Source organism: Pogoniulus pusillus, chromosome 43, assembly GCF_015220805.1.
Source record: "Pogoniulus pusillus isolate bPogPus1 chromosome 43, bPogPus1.pri, whole genome shotgun sequence".
Lineage (NCBI taxonomy): Eukaryota > Metazoa > Chordata > Aves > Piciformes > Lybiidae > Pogoniulus > Pogoniulus pusillus.
The window spans coordinates 918,070-931,915 of record NC_087306.1 but is presented as its reverse complement, the minus strand read 5'-3'; the positions used below and the strand labels follow the sequence as shown (position 1 = coordinate 931,915).

Genomic DNA, 13,846 nt, shown 5'->3' with positions numbered 1-13,846 from the left:
TCTGGGCTCTGCCATCCAGCCACTTCCTGACCCAGCACAGAGTGAATCTCTCCAAGCCATGAGCTGCCAGCTTGCCTAGGAGCTTGTTGTGGCAGACAGTGTCAAAAGCTTTGCTCAAGTCCAGGTAGACTCCATCCACAGCCTGCCCCACATGCACCAGGCAGGAACCTTGTGCTGGAGGCGTTTTTAGGCCTCCCTGTTTTGTGAAGGAGAGATCTGCTTCTGGCCTGCACACTGGGGTGGAGGCTGCAATCCGATGGTCTGTGGGAAGAGAGCTGCCAGCAGCTGCTTGGATGGAGTGGAGAGCAAGGGGAGGAGGAGAAGAAAGGTGGCTGTGGGCCCTGGTTGCAGAGTGCCTGCAGCTGGCAGAGAGCCTCTCAGCAGCCCTGTACAGCTGGAGGAAGAAGTGAGCTCCTGAGAGGCAGTGATCTGTGGCCAGTGCAAAAGCCCCACGTGCTGGAGAGTAAGCACAGGCTGCTGGCGTTGGGTCGGTGCCTCCAGGCTGGCTTAGAGGGCTGGGATGGAGACCTTATGGAGATGAAGGCCTTCAGCTGTGGGTGAGTGCAAGGTGTGCTCAGTGCTGGCTGCCCCTCAGACACGCAGTAGCAGGAGTGTGCCATGGGCTGGAAGGCTCCCGATGGGGAAAGCTACTCCGCTGAGTGCAGCTACGCTGAGAACAGTCTCCAGCACAGGTGGGGATGGCAAGGTGAGCTCTGGCTGACCTCCTGGGGGTGAACATCTGCCTTGGCGCTGGGTACTGCCCTGCTTTGAGACAGAGTGAGCTCAAGGGGAGAGAGAGAAGGAAACCAGAGCCCTGTGGGTTGAGACAAGGAGAGTTTAATGCAAAGTAACTCAATGTACAGCACCTTCTGAGCAAGCAAAGCAAACCAAGGCAGCAGAACACACTCAGCAAACAAAGCAGCAAGTGGCAAAGGGCAGTGTCCAAGCCAAGTGAAAGAGACACAGACCCCAACCCAGAGAGTGGAAGAGAGCCCCCCAGAGCTGAACTCCAAGCCTCCCCACCCTCTGCTCCAGCCAGCACTTGTGCTACAAAGCTGGCCTGAGCAGCAGGGCAGCAGATTCTCATCAGCAGGCTGAACAGGCTGCCCCAGCTGCTCCCTGCCAGCCCAGAGCAGCACAGGTGTTTGTTGTAGCCTTGCTCCATCAGTCTCGGCCAAACCAAGGCCATGGCATCTTTACAAGACCTCCTCAGCTCTTTTGCAGGACAGCTTTGGGGGGCTCCAATTAAGACACAAAACTGCTCATGTGGCCTGGGTGCTGCAGTACCTGGGCCCTGAAGCTACTGAATCAGCTTGCAGTAAGCCAGGTGGCTCCCCCGCCGCTGGGGACAGCAGCAATAATGCCCTCAGCCTCTGGCGGCTCTGCAGGCTGCTCACTGCAGTCTTAGGGTTGGGGGTGCTGCACAGCACCCATCTGAGGAGGGCATTCAGTGCCCCCTGGCTGCGTTTGCAGATGGCACCACATTGGGTGGCAGTGCTGACCTGCTGCAGGGCAGGAGAGTCTGCAGAGGGATCTGGACAGGCTGCATCAATGGAGCAAGGTCAGGTGTATGAGGTGTAACAGAGCCAAGTGTGGGGTCCTGCACTGGGGTCACACCAACCTCAGGCAGCACTGCAGGCTTGGGGCACCTGGGGGTGCTGGTGGCATGCTGGCTGAGCACGAGCTAGCAGTGATGTGGCAATACACACAGGCAGCAGTGCCTGTGGAAGCTTGGCACTCTTGGTGCTCTGCAGCCTGTGTTGGGTCAAGAGAGGCACTTAGAGGTGTCCCAGGGCCATCCTCTGTGAGGAACAGTCACTTGGCTTTCCTCCCAGCCCACTGGACTTGGGGCTTTTGTCCTCTCCTTGCCATGCCAGTTCATGCAATGGAACATCCACAGCAGTGGCTCGAAGGTGTCTGAGCAGCATCTTCCCAGCGCAGCCACAGGTCCCTCTGTGCTGTGCGGGGGCAGTGGCTACAAGCAAGTCCAGTTCCCTGGAACAAAGCTCTTTGCTTTTGGCTCTGAGGGCACCTCCATGGTGCCCTCTGCTTCTGCTGGGGGAGTCGTTTTGAAGGTAAGCCTGAGGTGCTCTCAGTGCTTCCATACAAGCTCCTGTAACGAGGTTGCAGCAGCAGCAGCCACTGGCAGTTGGGAAGCAGCAGCTGCTCTCTGTGCAAGCTGCTGCTCGGTTCATGCACTGTGCACTGTAGCATTGCCTGCTGCTGAGCAAGGCTCTGACCCCTCTGCTGGCATTTGGCCCTCTGGCTGCAGCATGCACACTGCTGCTTCCCAAAGCTGCTCTGCAGCACTTGTCCTTAGGGTCTAGCTGAGCACAAAGCTCAGCTTTCATCTTTTGAATCTATTGATGCAGCTCAGCTCAGTGCAAAATGTGTGCCTGGTGCCTGCAGCTTCTCTTTACCCTGCCCTATGAGCTTCCTGAGGCTGTGTTAGCCTCAGCCTGATCCAATCTTCCCCTTGGGGGCTGCAACCCAGGCCCAGGCTGAATGCTTCCCACTCTCCAAACTGCTGTGCCACAGTAACAAAAGGTTCCCGGTGCCATAGCCCTGCCCTGCCTCCTCTGGGCTCAATGCCCAGCAGCAGAAGCCATTCCAAGGCAGAGTAGGTGCAATGGTTCCTCCACCCCTGGCATTCAGGAGCAGCTCCACTAACAGGAACTATAGTTGAGCCACCCCCCCCGCCCCCTCCCGCTGCCTCTCTATCTCCTCCCCCCGACACTCATGCCCCTCTGTCTGAGTCTGCCCCCACCCCCCCACCTGTCTCACTCCTCCCATCCCCCTGCCCATCTATCTGCCCCTCCCTGCCTCTCGCTCTCTGCCCCCCTCTCTTCTCTCCCCTTCTCTTTTCTCCGCTGGGTAAATGTGTGCCTGGGGCCTGCAGCTTCTCTTTACCCTGCCCTGGGAGCTTCCTGAGGCTGTGTTAGCCTCAGCCTGATCCAATCTTCCCCTTGGGGGCTGCAACCTAGGCCCAGGCTGAATGCTTCCCACTCTCCAAACTGCTGTGCCACAGTAACAAAAGGTTCCCGGTGCCATAGCCCTGCCCTGCCTCCTCTGGGCTCAATGCCCAGCAGCAGAAGCCATTCCAAGGCAGAGTAGATGCAAAGGTTCCTTTGCCCCTGGGGCATTCAGGAGCAGCTCTACTCACAACAGCTATAGTTGAGCCTTATTTGCTTGGCCTCAGCCCCTGCTCTTACCCTGCCTCCTGCAGCCTGCGACTGCTCCTCCGTGGCCGAAGCAGCAAAGTGGGGAAGATCTCAGCGTTGTGCTTCATTCCCTATCAGCATTCCCAGTGGAGTCCCCAGCAGGCTTTGGCTGGGCTGCACCGCAGCCAGGTGCTTGCAGGCGTGGGGGCAATGCCTCTGCTGCAGAAACCTGCCCCTGAAATCTGAACTTTCTGCCTTGCAGTCAAACAGTGAGGAGAAGGTTCTGGAGAGCTGCCTCTGCTTGGCAGGACACTGAGCTGCTCTTGTGCCAGTACACTGCAGTGCAGCCATGGGCTGTGGCAGCTGCCTCACTGCCTCCATGCATGGCAAGGTTCAATAACAACCTCACTGGCTCCAGAGTCTCAACGTGGGCAGTGCTGCAGGGGCCAGAGCAAGAGCCGTGACAGAATCGCTGCCAACTGCACAGCAGCAACTGCGTGGGACAGAAGGCAGCAACAGTGCTGCTGCCGCCGGCAGCTTCAGCTCTGCAGAGGCTGAGGTGGAGCGGAGGCAGGCGGCAGCACAGGGCCTGGAGCTCAGAGGGAGCAGAGTGGGAAGAGCTGTGCCAGAGCAGAGCTGTGTGAGGGCAGAGCCTTTGCTGTGGCCTTGGCTCCTCTGCCTCTCTCGGCCCTTTCTTCCTGCCGCTGTCTCTGCCTCCTCCCCGCCCCACTCCCCTCCCCCCTCCCCCCCCACCTGTAGAACTCCGATCCCACCCCCATCCTGCCTAACCCCGCCCCCACCCCCCCGCCTGTCTAACTCCGCCCCCGCCCCCCCCGCCTGACTTACTCCGTCCCACCCCCCCGCCTAACTCCGCCCCCAAGCCCCACCTAACTCCGCCCCCACCCCCCCGCCTGACTAACTCCACCCCCGCCCCCCCGCCTGACTAGCTCCACCCCCGCCCCCCCGCCTGACTAACTCCACCCCCGCCCCCCCGCCTGCCTAACTCCGCCCCCACCCCCCGCCTGCCTAACTGCGCCCACACCACCCCGCCACCCTAACTCCGCCCCCACACCCTGCCTAACTCCGCCCCTACACCCCCGCCTACCTAACTCCGCCCCCACCCCCCCGCATGACTAACACCGCCCCCACCCCCCCGCCTGTCTAATTCCGCCCCCACCACCCCGCCTGCCTAACTGCGCCCACACCACCCCGCCTGCCTAACTCCGCCCCCACACCCTGCCTAACTCCGCCCCTACACCCCCGCCTACCTAACTCCGCCCCCACCCCCCGCCTGCCTAACTCCGCCCCCACACCCCGCCTGCCTAACTCCGCCCCCATCCCTCACCTAAATCCGCCCCCACCACCCGCCTGTCTAACTCCGCCCCCACACCCCTGCCTGCCTAACTCCGCCCCCACCCCCCACCTGTCTAACTCCGCCCCCACGCCTCAGCCTGTCTACCTCCGCCCCCACCCCCCGCCTGTCTAACTCCACCCCCAACCCCCACTTAACTCCACCCCCACCCCCTTGCCTGTCTAACTCCACCCCCACCCCCCAGCCTGCCTAACTCCGCCTCCACCCCCCAGACTGAATAACTCCGCCCCACCCTCCCGCCTAACTCCGCCCCCACCCCACCTGTCTAACTCCACCCCCCGCCTGTCTAACTCCGCCCCCACCCTCCGCCTGTCTAACTCTGCCCCCACCCCCCAGCCTGTCTACCTCCGCCCCCACCCCCCGCCTGTCTACCTCCGCCCCCACCCCCCGCCTGTCTAACTCCGCCCCCAAGCCCCACCTAACTCCGCCCCCACCCCCTACTTGACTAACTCCGCCCCCACCCCCCCGCCTAACTCCACCCCCACCCCACCTGTCTAACTCCGCCCCCACCCCACCTGTCTAACTTCGCCCCCACCCCCCACCTAACTCCGCCCCCGACCCCCCACCTGTCTAACTCCGCCCCCACCCCCCAGCCTGTCTACCTCCACTCCCACCCCCCGCCTGTCTAACTCCACCCCCAACCCCCACTTAACTCCACCCCCTTGCCTGTTTAACTCCGCCCCCACCCCCCGCCTGTCTAACTCTGCCTCCGCCCCCCGCCTGTCTAACTCCACCCCCAACCCCCACTTAACTCCACCCCCACCCCCTTGCCTGTCTAACTCCGCCCCCATCCCTCACCTATCTCAGCCCCCCCACCGGCCTACCTCTGCCCCCACCCCCCCGCCTGTCTAACTCCGCCCCCACCCCCCGCCTGTCTAACTCTGCCCCCACCCCCCGCCTGTCTAACTCTGCCTCCGCCCCCCGCCTGTCTAACTCTGCCTCCGCCCCCCGCCTGTCTAACTCCGCCCCCACCCCCCAGCCTGTCTACCTCCACTCCCACCCCCCGCCTGTCTAACTCCACCCCCAACCCCCACTTAACTCCACCCCCACCCCCTTGCCTGTTTAACTCCGCCCCCACCCCCCGCCTGTCTAACTCTGCCTCCGCCCCCCGCCTGTCTAACTCCACCCCCAACCCCCACTTAACTCCACCCCCACCCCCTTGCCTGTCTAACTCTGCCCCCATCCCTCACCTATCTCAGCCCCCCCACCAGCCTACCTCTGCCCCCACCCCCCCGCCTGTCTAACTCCGCCCCCACCCCCCGCCTGTCTAACTCCGCCCCCACCCCCCAGCCTGTCTAACTCCGCCCCCACCCCCCAGCCTGCCTAACTCCGCCCCCACCCCCCAGCCTGCCTAACTCCGCCCCCACCCCCCCGCCTAACTCCGCCCCCACCCCACATGTCTAACTCCACCCCCCCGCCTGTCTAACTCCGCCCCCACCCCCCGCCTGTCTAACTCCGCCCTCACCCCCCAGCCTGTCTAACTCCACCCACACTCCCCACCTGTCTAACTCAGCCCCCAACCCCCACCTAACTCCGCCCCCACCCCCTGCCTAACTCCGCCCCCACCCCCCCGCCTGACTAACTCCGCTCCCACCCACCGGCCTAACTCCGCCCCCACCCCCCACCCTGTGTAACTCCGCCCCCACCCCCCACCTGACTAACTCCGCCCCCACGCCCCCACCTAACTCCACCCCCATCCCGCACCTAACTCCGCCCCTACCCCCTGCCTGCCTAACTCGGCCCCCACCCCCGACTGTCTAACTCTGCCCCCAACCCCCACCTAACTCCGCCCCCACCCCCTGCCTCTCTAACTCTGCCCCCAACCCCCACCTAACTCCTCTCCCACCCCCCCGCCTGCCTAACTCCGCCCCCACCCCCCGCTTAACTCTGCCCCCAACCCCGCCTGTCTAACTCCGCCCCCAACCCTCACCTAACTCCGCCCCCACCCCCCCGCCTCTCTACCTCCACCCCCATCCCTCACCTAACTCCGCCCCCATGCCCCGCCTGCCTAACTCCTCTCCCACCCCCCCGCCTGCCTAACTCCTCTCCCACCCCCCCGCCTGCCTAACTCCGCCCCCATCCCCACTTGTCTAACTCTGCCCCCAACCCCCACCTAACTCCGCCCCCACCCCCTGCCTGTCTGACTCCGCCCCCATCCCTCACCTAACTCCGCCCCCACCCCCCAGCCTTTCTAACTCCGCCCCCAACCCTCGCCTGCCTAACTCCGCCCCCACCCCCCCCGCCCGACTAACTCCGCCCCCACCCCCCCCGCCCGACTAACTCCGCCCCCACCCCCCCGCCATTCTAAGTCCGCCCCCACCCCCCCGCCATTCTAAGTCCGCCCCCACCCCCCCGCCATTCTAAGTCCGCCCCCACCCCCCCGGCCGACTAACTCCGCCCCCACCCCCCCGGCCGACTAACTCCGCCCCCACCCCCCCGGCCGACTAACTCCGCCCCCACCCCCCCGGCCGACTAACTCCGCCCCCACCCCCCCGGCCGACTAACTCCGCCCCCACCCCCCCGGCCGACTAACTCCGCCCCCACCCCCCCCGGCCGACTAACTCCGCCCCCACCCCCCCCCGGCCGACTAACTCCGCCCCCACCCCCCCGGCCGACTAACTCCGCCCCCACCCCCCCGGCCGACTAACTCCGCCCCCACCCCCCCGGCCGACTAACTCCGCCCCCACCCCCCCCGGCCGACTAACTCCGCCCCCACCCCCCCGGCCTGTCTAACTCCGCCCTCACCTCCCCGCCTGTCTAACTCCGCCCCCACCTAACTCCGCCCTCACCTCCCCGCCTGACTAACTCCGCCCCCACCTAACTCCGCCCCCACACTCCGCCCCCGCCCCCCCCGCCTGCCTAACTCCGCCCCCGCCCCCCCGCCTGCCTAACTCCGCCCCCGCCCCCCCGCCTGCCTAACTCCGCCCCCGCCCCCCCGCCTGCCTAACTCCGCCCCCGCCCCCCCGCCTGCCTAACTCCGCCCCCGCCCTCCCTGCCCCTCTCTCTGACTCCTCCCCAGTCCCCCGCCGGCTGGGCGGTAGGAGGTAGAGAGGAGCAGGGCAGGGGCTGCGAAAGGGGCTGGAAGAAAAGGGCCGAGAGAGAGGCAGAGCAGCAAAGGCAGCAGCAGCTCTTTCCCTCTGCCCCAGCTTAGCTCCGGGCACTCTGCTGCCGCCTGCCCCTGCCCCACCTCAGACTCTGCAGCAGCCCTGCTGTGCCCCCAGCAGCTTCCCTCCCGCTGCTCCCCACCGCTGCCTAGGCCAGCACAAAGCTCAGCTTTCAGCTTTTTCATCCAGTCCTGCAGCTCAGCTCAGTGCAAAATGTCTGCTGCTGCCTGCAGCTTCTCTTGACCCTGCCCTGTCAGCTTCCTGAGCCTGGGCCAGCCTCACCCTGAGCCGCTCTGCCCCTTGGGGGCTGCAGCCCAGGTCCAGGCTGAATGCTTCCCACTCTCCAAACTAAACCCTCCAGCTCTCCAGAGTAACCTTTTGTTGCTGTGGCACAGCCCTGCCCTGCCTCCTCTGGGCTCAGTGACCCGCAGCAGAAGCCACTGCAAGGCAGAGTAGATGCAAAGGTTCCTCCACTCCTGGGGCACTCAGGAGCAGCTCCAGAGTTGAGCCTTACTTGCTTGGCCTCAGCCCCTGCTCTCACCCTGCCTCCTGCAGCTGCTGCAGCTCAGCTGAGGCCAGCAGCCTGCGACTGCTTCTCCGTGGCCGAAGCAGCAGAGTGGGGAAGATCTCAGCCTTGTGCTTCATTAGCAGTGGGGAGAGGGACATGGAGTCCCCAGCAGGCCAGGTGCTGCTGCCTCTCACTCCTGTGCTTGCTAAAACCTGCAGGGGACCCAGCAGAGCGAGGGAGGTTCCTCTCCCTTCCTACTCCACTCTGCTGTGGTTCTGCAGATGAAGGTGAGGCTGGAGCAGAGGCCAGAGCCAGCACAGGGCCTGCTGATCAGGTGGCACAGACTGGCCAGGGCTGTGCCAAACCAGAGCAGTCTTCTGGCAGAGCTTTTGCTGTGCTTTTTCTTTTGCCTTCTTTCTCTCCCACTCTTTCTCTGCCTCACTTTTTCTCTCCTCGTTGGTTTTTGCCTTTAGCATTGCTGCTTTCTTTCCCTCTCTTTTCACCTGCCTCAGCTCTGTCTCGCTGTCCTGTCTCCAGCTCTGTCTCAGCTGGGCTGCTGCTCCTTGCTCCTCCAGACCACAGCAGCCTGCATCCTGCTGCTTCTCCCTCTCACGGACACTCAGCTGCCATTCACTCTCTCTCCCCGGCCATGGCCTCAGCTCTGCCTCTTCCAGAAGCACCTCCAACCTGCAGGCAGCAGTTGGCCTTTGCCATGTGCCCATGCAGGCAGCACAGCTGTGCCGTGCTCCATGGGCCAGCAGTCAGTGACAGCAGCCAGCACTGCCCCCAGCACCACACCCCACACGCAGGGCCTCAGCTTTCCCTGAAGGCAGGCAGAAAAGCCTTCCTGCCCTCCCAGGGGCACTGCAGGCAGCCTGCACCTGCCAGGCCCTGTGCAGCTCTGGAAGCCCAGGGGCTGATGTGCAGAAGCACCTTGCAAGCTCCAGTGCCAGGCCTGGCTCTGCTCGCAGGCAGCTCCCTGCACGGGGGTACAGCAGAGCTGGGCTCAGCTCCGCTTCCACTCAAGGGCACTGCTGGAGAGCAAGACACAGCCAGGCCTGCTACCTTGTGCCTGCCCACGGCCAACTCTCTTTGCCACGCTCCAGCCAGGAATGCCTCCCTGCAGCTTGCCATCGAGGCCAGGTCCTCCGGCTCTGGGCAGTGGCAGTGAGTCCCTTCTGAGTCCTGGACGTTCATCTTTGGAGGGCTGCTCGCTGCAGTATGGAGCTGCACCTTCTGGCCAAGGCATCCACAGGCACTGGAGCAGGAAGGTGAGCACAGTGCAGGCAACTAAACAACTCCTGTCATGCTCTGGGCCTCCAGGGGCAAACACCCAGCAGCACCAGAGCCCAAGGAAAGCCTGCAGCCAAAAGTACCAAATCCCTGTCCCACAGCACTGCCTCAAGTGCTGCCTGAGCTCCCAGCCTCGGCCCTGCTCCAAACTGCAGCATCCCTGCCAACTCCTTCACAAGGATGCCATTGCCTGGCACTTGCTACCATCTCACCACACAACTCTCAAAGCCAGACAGCTGGGCAGCAGGCCAGGAGAGCAGCCTCCAGGCAGCAGAACAGAGGAACTCATCTCTCCCAGGCTCTCCAGGAGCACCTCGCCTCCAAACCACCCCACACCAACCCCCAAGCAACCAGGCTCTGACTGGCTTACCGAGGCAGCAGCTTGCAGGTCTTTATGAAGGGCTGCAGTGGTCCTGACTTGCTCCTGGGCTGTGCTGCTCAGCCTGCAATGTTCACCTTGGACCCTGACAAGCAAGCACAGGCCTCAGCACAGAGGTGCACAAGAGCACAAAGCCCCAGAGAAGCCTGGGACACAACCTCCCCTACAGCAAAAGCAGCTCTGGCCACCCTGTGCTGCCTTGCTGGGACACAAGAACACAGAGAGCAGAGCCTGGCTCCACTCTGAGCTCCTCACCGCTGCAGGCCTCCTGCCAGCTCTTGGACAGACGCAGTTCCCCTGCAGGCATCCTCCAGGTGGCCCTGCAGGTTCTGCCCTGCTGTGCCAAACCCAGAAGCAGTGCTGGGAAATAAATACACCTGTCCTCCTGCTCCAGTGATGGACAAAGGGACCTCACTCTCAGGCACCTCTCTAACTGCAGGCCCCAGGCTCACAAAACAAAGCTGAGTCACTCCCAGGTCACTCCCTCTGCTCTTGGGGCACAGTTGGCTCGAGTGCACTCAGACAGCTGTAGGACAGCCACCTGCTGCCAAGAGAGAGGCTTTCTCCATACCTTAGCTTCAGATCTCTCCAGCTCCTCCTGCAAACTCACATTCTCCCTCTGCAGCTCACTGCTCTTCTGCTGCAGGCAGCTGCTGGAAAGCTTCTGGGCTTCGTGGCAGGACTCTGCCAGAGGCTGCGCTCTGCCAGCGTGCACAAGCTCCTGCTGCAGCTGCAGGACCTTTTGGTACAGAAACGGAGTTCCATGAGCAGGGAGAGGTCAGGCAGAAGCACACAGGAGGAAAGAGGCTTTTACTCAAGGCACTGTGTCATTACCTGGGTCTTCAAAGTGCTCAGCAGAGCAGGGCAGGCGATTCTGCCCTTCCACTGCACTCTGCTGTGGCTCCTCCTCACCTGCTGCATCCAGCTCCCCAGCACAGGGAAGGCATCAACCAGTTAAGAGCGGGTCCAGAGAAGGCCACAGAAGGAGACAGGGAGCTGGAACAGCTCTGCCACAAAGGAAGGCTGAGCTTAAGCTCTTCAGCTTCGCCTGAAGCAGGCTGCTGGGGGATGTCATTGCAGCCTTTCAAGGGAGAGAGATGGAGAGAGAGACGTTAGCGAGGGCTGCAGGGACAGGACAGGGCCTGTACGTGGCATGGGCAGGAGCTGGGGGCTGCAACTGTGCAGCTGATGGATGGAGGTTCCTCTCCCCTTCCAGTGCCCTCTCTGCAGGCAGAGGACAACAGCAACGGTTTGCAGCTCTACTGAGGGCTTTCTGCTTTAGGCTCTGCCCCTTGGACTCTGGCCTGACTCTGAAGGACGCCAGGAATGTCCATGGCTCATCTGAGCCCCTCAGAGTTCAGGGATCCTCTAAGGGGCTATGGAGAGGCCGACAAAGGCAGCCAGAGCCTGGCCCCAGCTGGGAAAATCCCCTCAGCTGTGCCCGTGCTGCCCTTTGCCGGCTCTGCCAGCCGAGGCCGTGGGAGCTTTGCCACGGGGCACTGCCCACCCCCACTGCTCCTTCGCCCCCAGCCTCTGGGCGCCGACTCTCTGCCACTCACCTCTGCCGGCTGGGAGAAGCAGAGGCGATGCAGGCTGCCGCCGCTGGCGTCTCGCTGCCGCTGGGCTCCACCGGCAGCCACCGTCGCCGAGCACCGCGGCCGGACGCCTGCAGGGCTCGGGGCGGCTCCCGCCGGCGGGACGGAGTCGGACGGCAGCCGCCGAGGGCCGTGGCGAGGCTCGCCTGGGCCGGGCCGGCTCTGCCCCCGGAGCCGCTGCCAGGCGTCTCAAGAGCCTCGCTCGCCGCCGCCTCTTGGTGCTGCAGGCTCCTGCTTTGCTCCCTGCCTCACTGGCGGCTGTGGGGCTGAGAGACTCCGAGCTTCGCCCTGCCCCGGCTCTGCGCTCTGCAGGCAGGAGGAGGCAGTCAGCTGAGCACACAGCACCAGCGTCAGCCACACAAACTCCTCTGCCCGGGAAGGTGCCTCTTGTTCAAGGGCCACAACGGCGCCCACAACGGCAGCCAGCAGCTCTTCGCCTCACCGCCGCGCTCCGGCGGCTGCGCTGCGCCCCGGCTGCTATAGCAACAGGGCCGCGGACGCGCAGCGGCACTGTGACAGCAGCAGGGACAGAGAGGAGAGTGCCCAGGGTGGGGCAAGAGAGCAGACAAGGGGCAGAGCCCACCCGGGCCCAGAGCGGAGCGGGGGCTGCCTGCGCACCCCCTGCTGCAGCTCGGCCAGCCCAGGCCTGCAGGCTGCTCTCCACCAGCACCCCCAGGGCTTTCCTGCAGGCAGCAGGACCCCAGCACACTCCCACCCGGCCTGACATCGCCCCCCGGGGCCCCGGCACACGCCGCCCCCAGGCACTCACCGCAGCCGCTCCGGTCCCGCTCCGCTGCCAGGTCCAAGCGCCCCTCTCCGGCTGCTTCCTCCGCAGCACTCTCAAACGGTGCCGCCGACCACGCCCCCCGCGCTGATTGGTCAAGGGCCGAGCGCAGCCTCCCATTGGCTGCGGAGCGCCTCGCGCCCCACCCGCTTCCGCCCCCGCGGCCGGCCCCTCCCCGCCCCTCCCTCCCGCGCTCCGCCCGCTCCGCGCAGCGCCCCCGGGGGCTGCAGTGCTGCCGGTGCCTGGCACCGCCTCGGGCTGCAGCCAGCCCCGGCCCGGCCCCGCTGCGCCTGAGGCGGGCAGAGCCTGCGGCCCCAGCGCCGTGCGGCCGAGAGAGCCCAGCCGAGGGCCCGGGGCGTGCTGAGCGGCTCGGGGCCCCGCACGGTGCCAGCCGCGGCCGTGGCTGCCCTCGCAGCAGGCCTGAATGGCAGCTGCGGCACTCAGCGGCTGCTGACGGCTCTGGCCCCAGGGAGACCCCACGGCCTCAGGCTCCCTCATTAGCGTAACCCGCCCTTAATTACCGGGGCTGGGGAAACGGTTTGGTGCAAGGGCTGAGCTCCCCCAGCTGCCTCTGCTGCCTTCAGTCTCTTACCAGGAGACAGGAAAGGGAGGGGAGCAAAGGCAGAGGCTGCAGGGGACTGGCACCGAGCGAGGCTCAGGGCTCAGGGCTGGCACTCTCCTGGCAGCAGCAGATGAGAGCAGTGCTGAGCCCGGGCCCTTTTCTGGCTCCTCTCCCTGCCACCCCACGGCTGCTCTGTGAGTATCTACCTGGCTCCACCTGCAGCACTGCCTCCAGTGCTGCTGTGCCCGGCCCAGGGAGGAGCTGGAACTGCTGAGAGGGTCCAGAGGAGGCCACCAGGGTGAGGGGAGGGCTGCAGAGCCTCCCCTGCGGGGCCAGGCTGGGGGAGCTGGGGCTGTGCAGCCTGCAGAAGGGAAGGCTCCAGGGAGACCTTAGAGCAGCCTTGCAGTGCCTGAAGGGCTCCAGAAGAGCTGGGGAGGGACCTGTGACAAGGGCTGGGAGTGCCAGGATGAGGGACAGTGGCTCTGAGCTGGGAGAGGGGAGAGTGAGAGTGGAGGTGAGGAAGGAATCCTTGGGAGTGAGGGTGGGCAGAGGCTGGCACAGGTTGCCAGGGGAGGTTGTGGCTGCCTCCTGCCTGGAGGTGCTCAAGGTCTGAGCGAGCTGTGCCGGTGGGAGTTGTCGCTGCCCATGGCAAGAGGCTGGAACTGGATGATCCTGAAGGTCCCTTCCGACCCAGCCCATTCTCTGCTTCTCTGACTCTGTCCCAGGAGCAGGCTGTTGAAGGAGGCTGCCCAGCAGCGTGGGTCCTGCAGAGCAGCAGCGTTTGCTGTCCCGCAGGGCGGCCAAGGGCTCTTGAGGAGGCTTTCTTCAGCTGGCTGCAGGCAGCTCGGTGATTCACTGATTGTCTCCAGCCATTAGGAGGATGTTGCCTCCTGTGCTTGGCCTGTTCTGAAGGATTCTTTGGCAACTGCTCTTTGATGGCTGCTAAACGGCGTGGAGCAGGGATACAAAAGGGAACTCTTGCTCCTCTGTCCCACAATTGCCCTAGGGGGAGAGTTGGCCAAAGGGACCGATCCTTTCTTGGCTGCCTTCTTTCTGAAGGCAAACCTAATGTTTGTCCTTCCGTTCTT

The 13,846-nt window shown here is 64.4% G+C and overlaps 2 long non-coding RNA genes across 2 annotated transcripts; both read right to left on the bottom strand.

Moving 5' to 3' along the window:
- Positions 1 to 646: 646 nt before the first annotated feature.
- LOC135192629 (uncharacterized) lies at positions 647 to 9,848 on the bottom strand. The gene is made up of 2 exons (XR_010309018.1): positions 9,809 to 9,848; positions 647 to 814 (listed from the first exon to the last, which is right to left on the bottom strand). It is a non-coding gene; the product is annotated as an uncharacterized LOC135192629 (long non-coding RNA).
- Positions 9,849 to 10,656: 808 nt separating this feature from the next.
- LOC135192712 (uncharacterized) lies at positions 10,657 to 12,212 on the bottom strand. The gene is made up of 3 exons (XR_010309021.1): positions 12,182 to 12,212; positions 11,377 to 11,718; positions 10,657 to 10,898 (listed from the first exon to the last, which is right to left on the bottom strand). It is a non-coding gene; the product is annotated as an uncharacterized LOC135192712 (long non-coding RNA).
- Between the last annotated feature and the right edge of the window lie 1,634 nt (positions 12,213 to 13,846).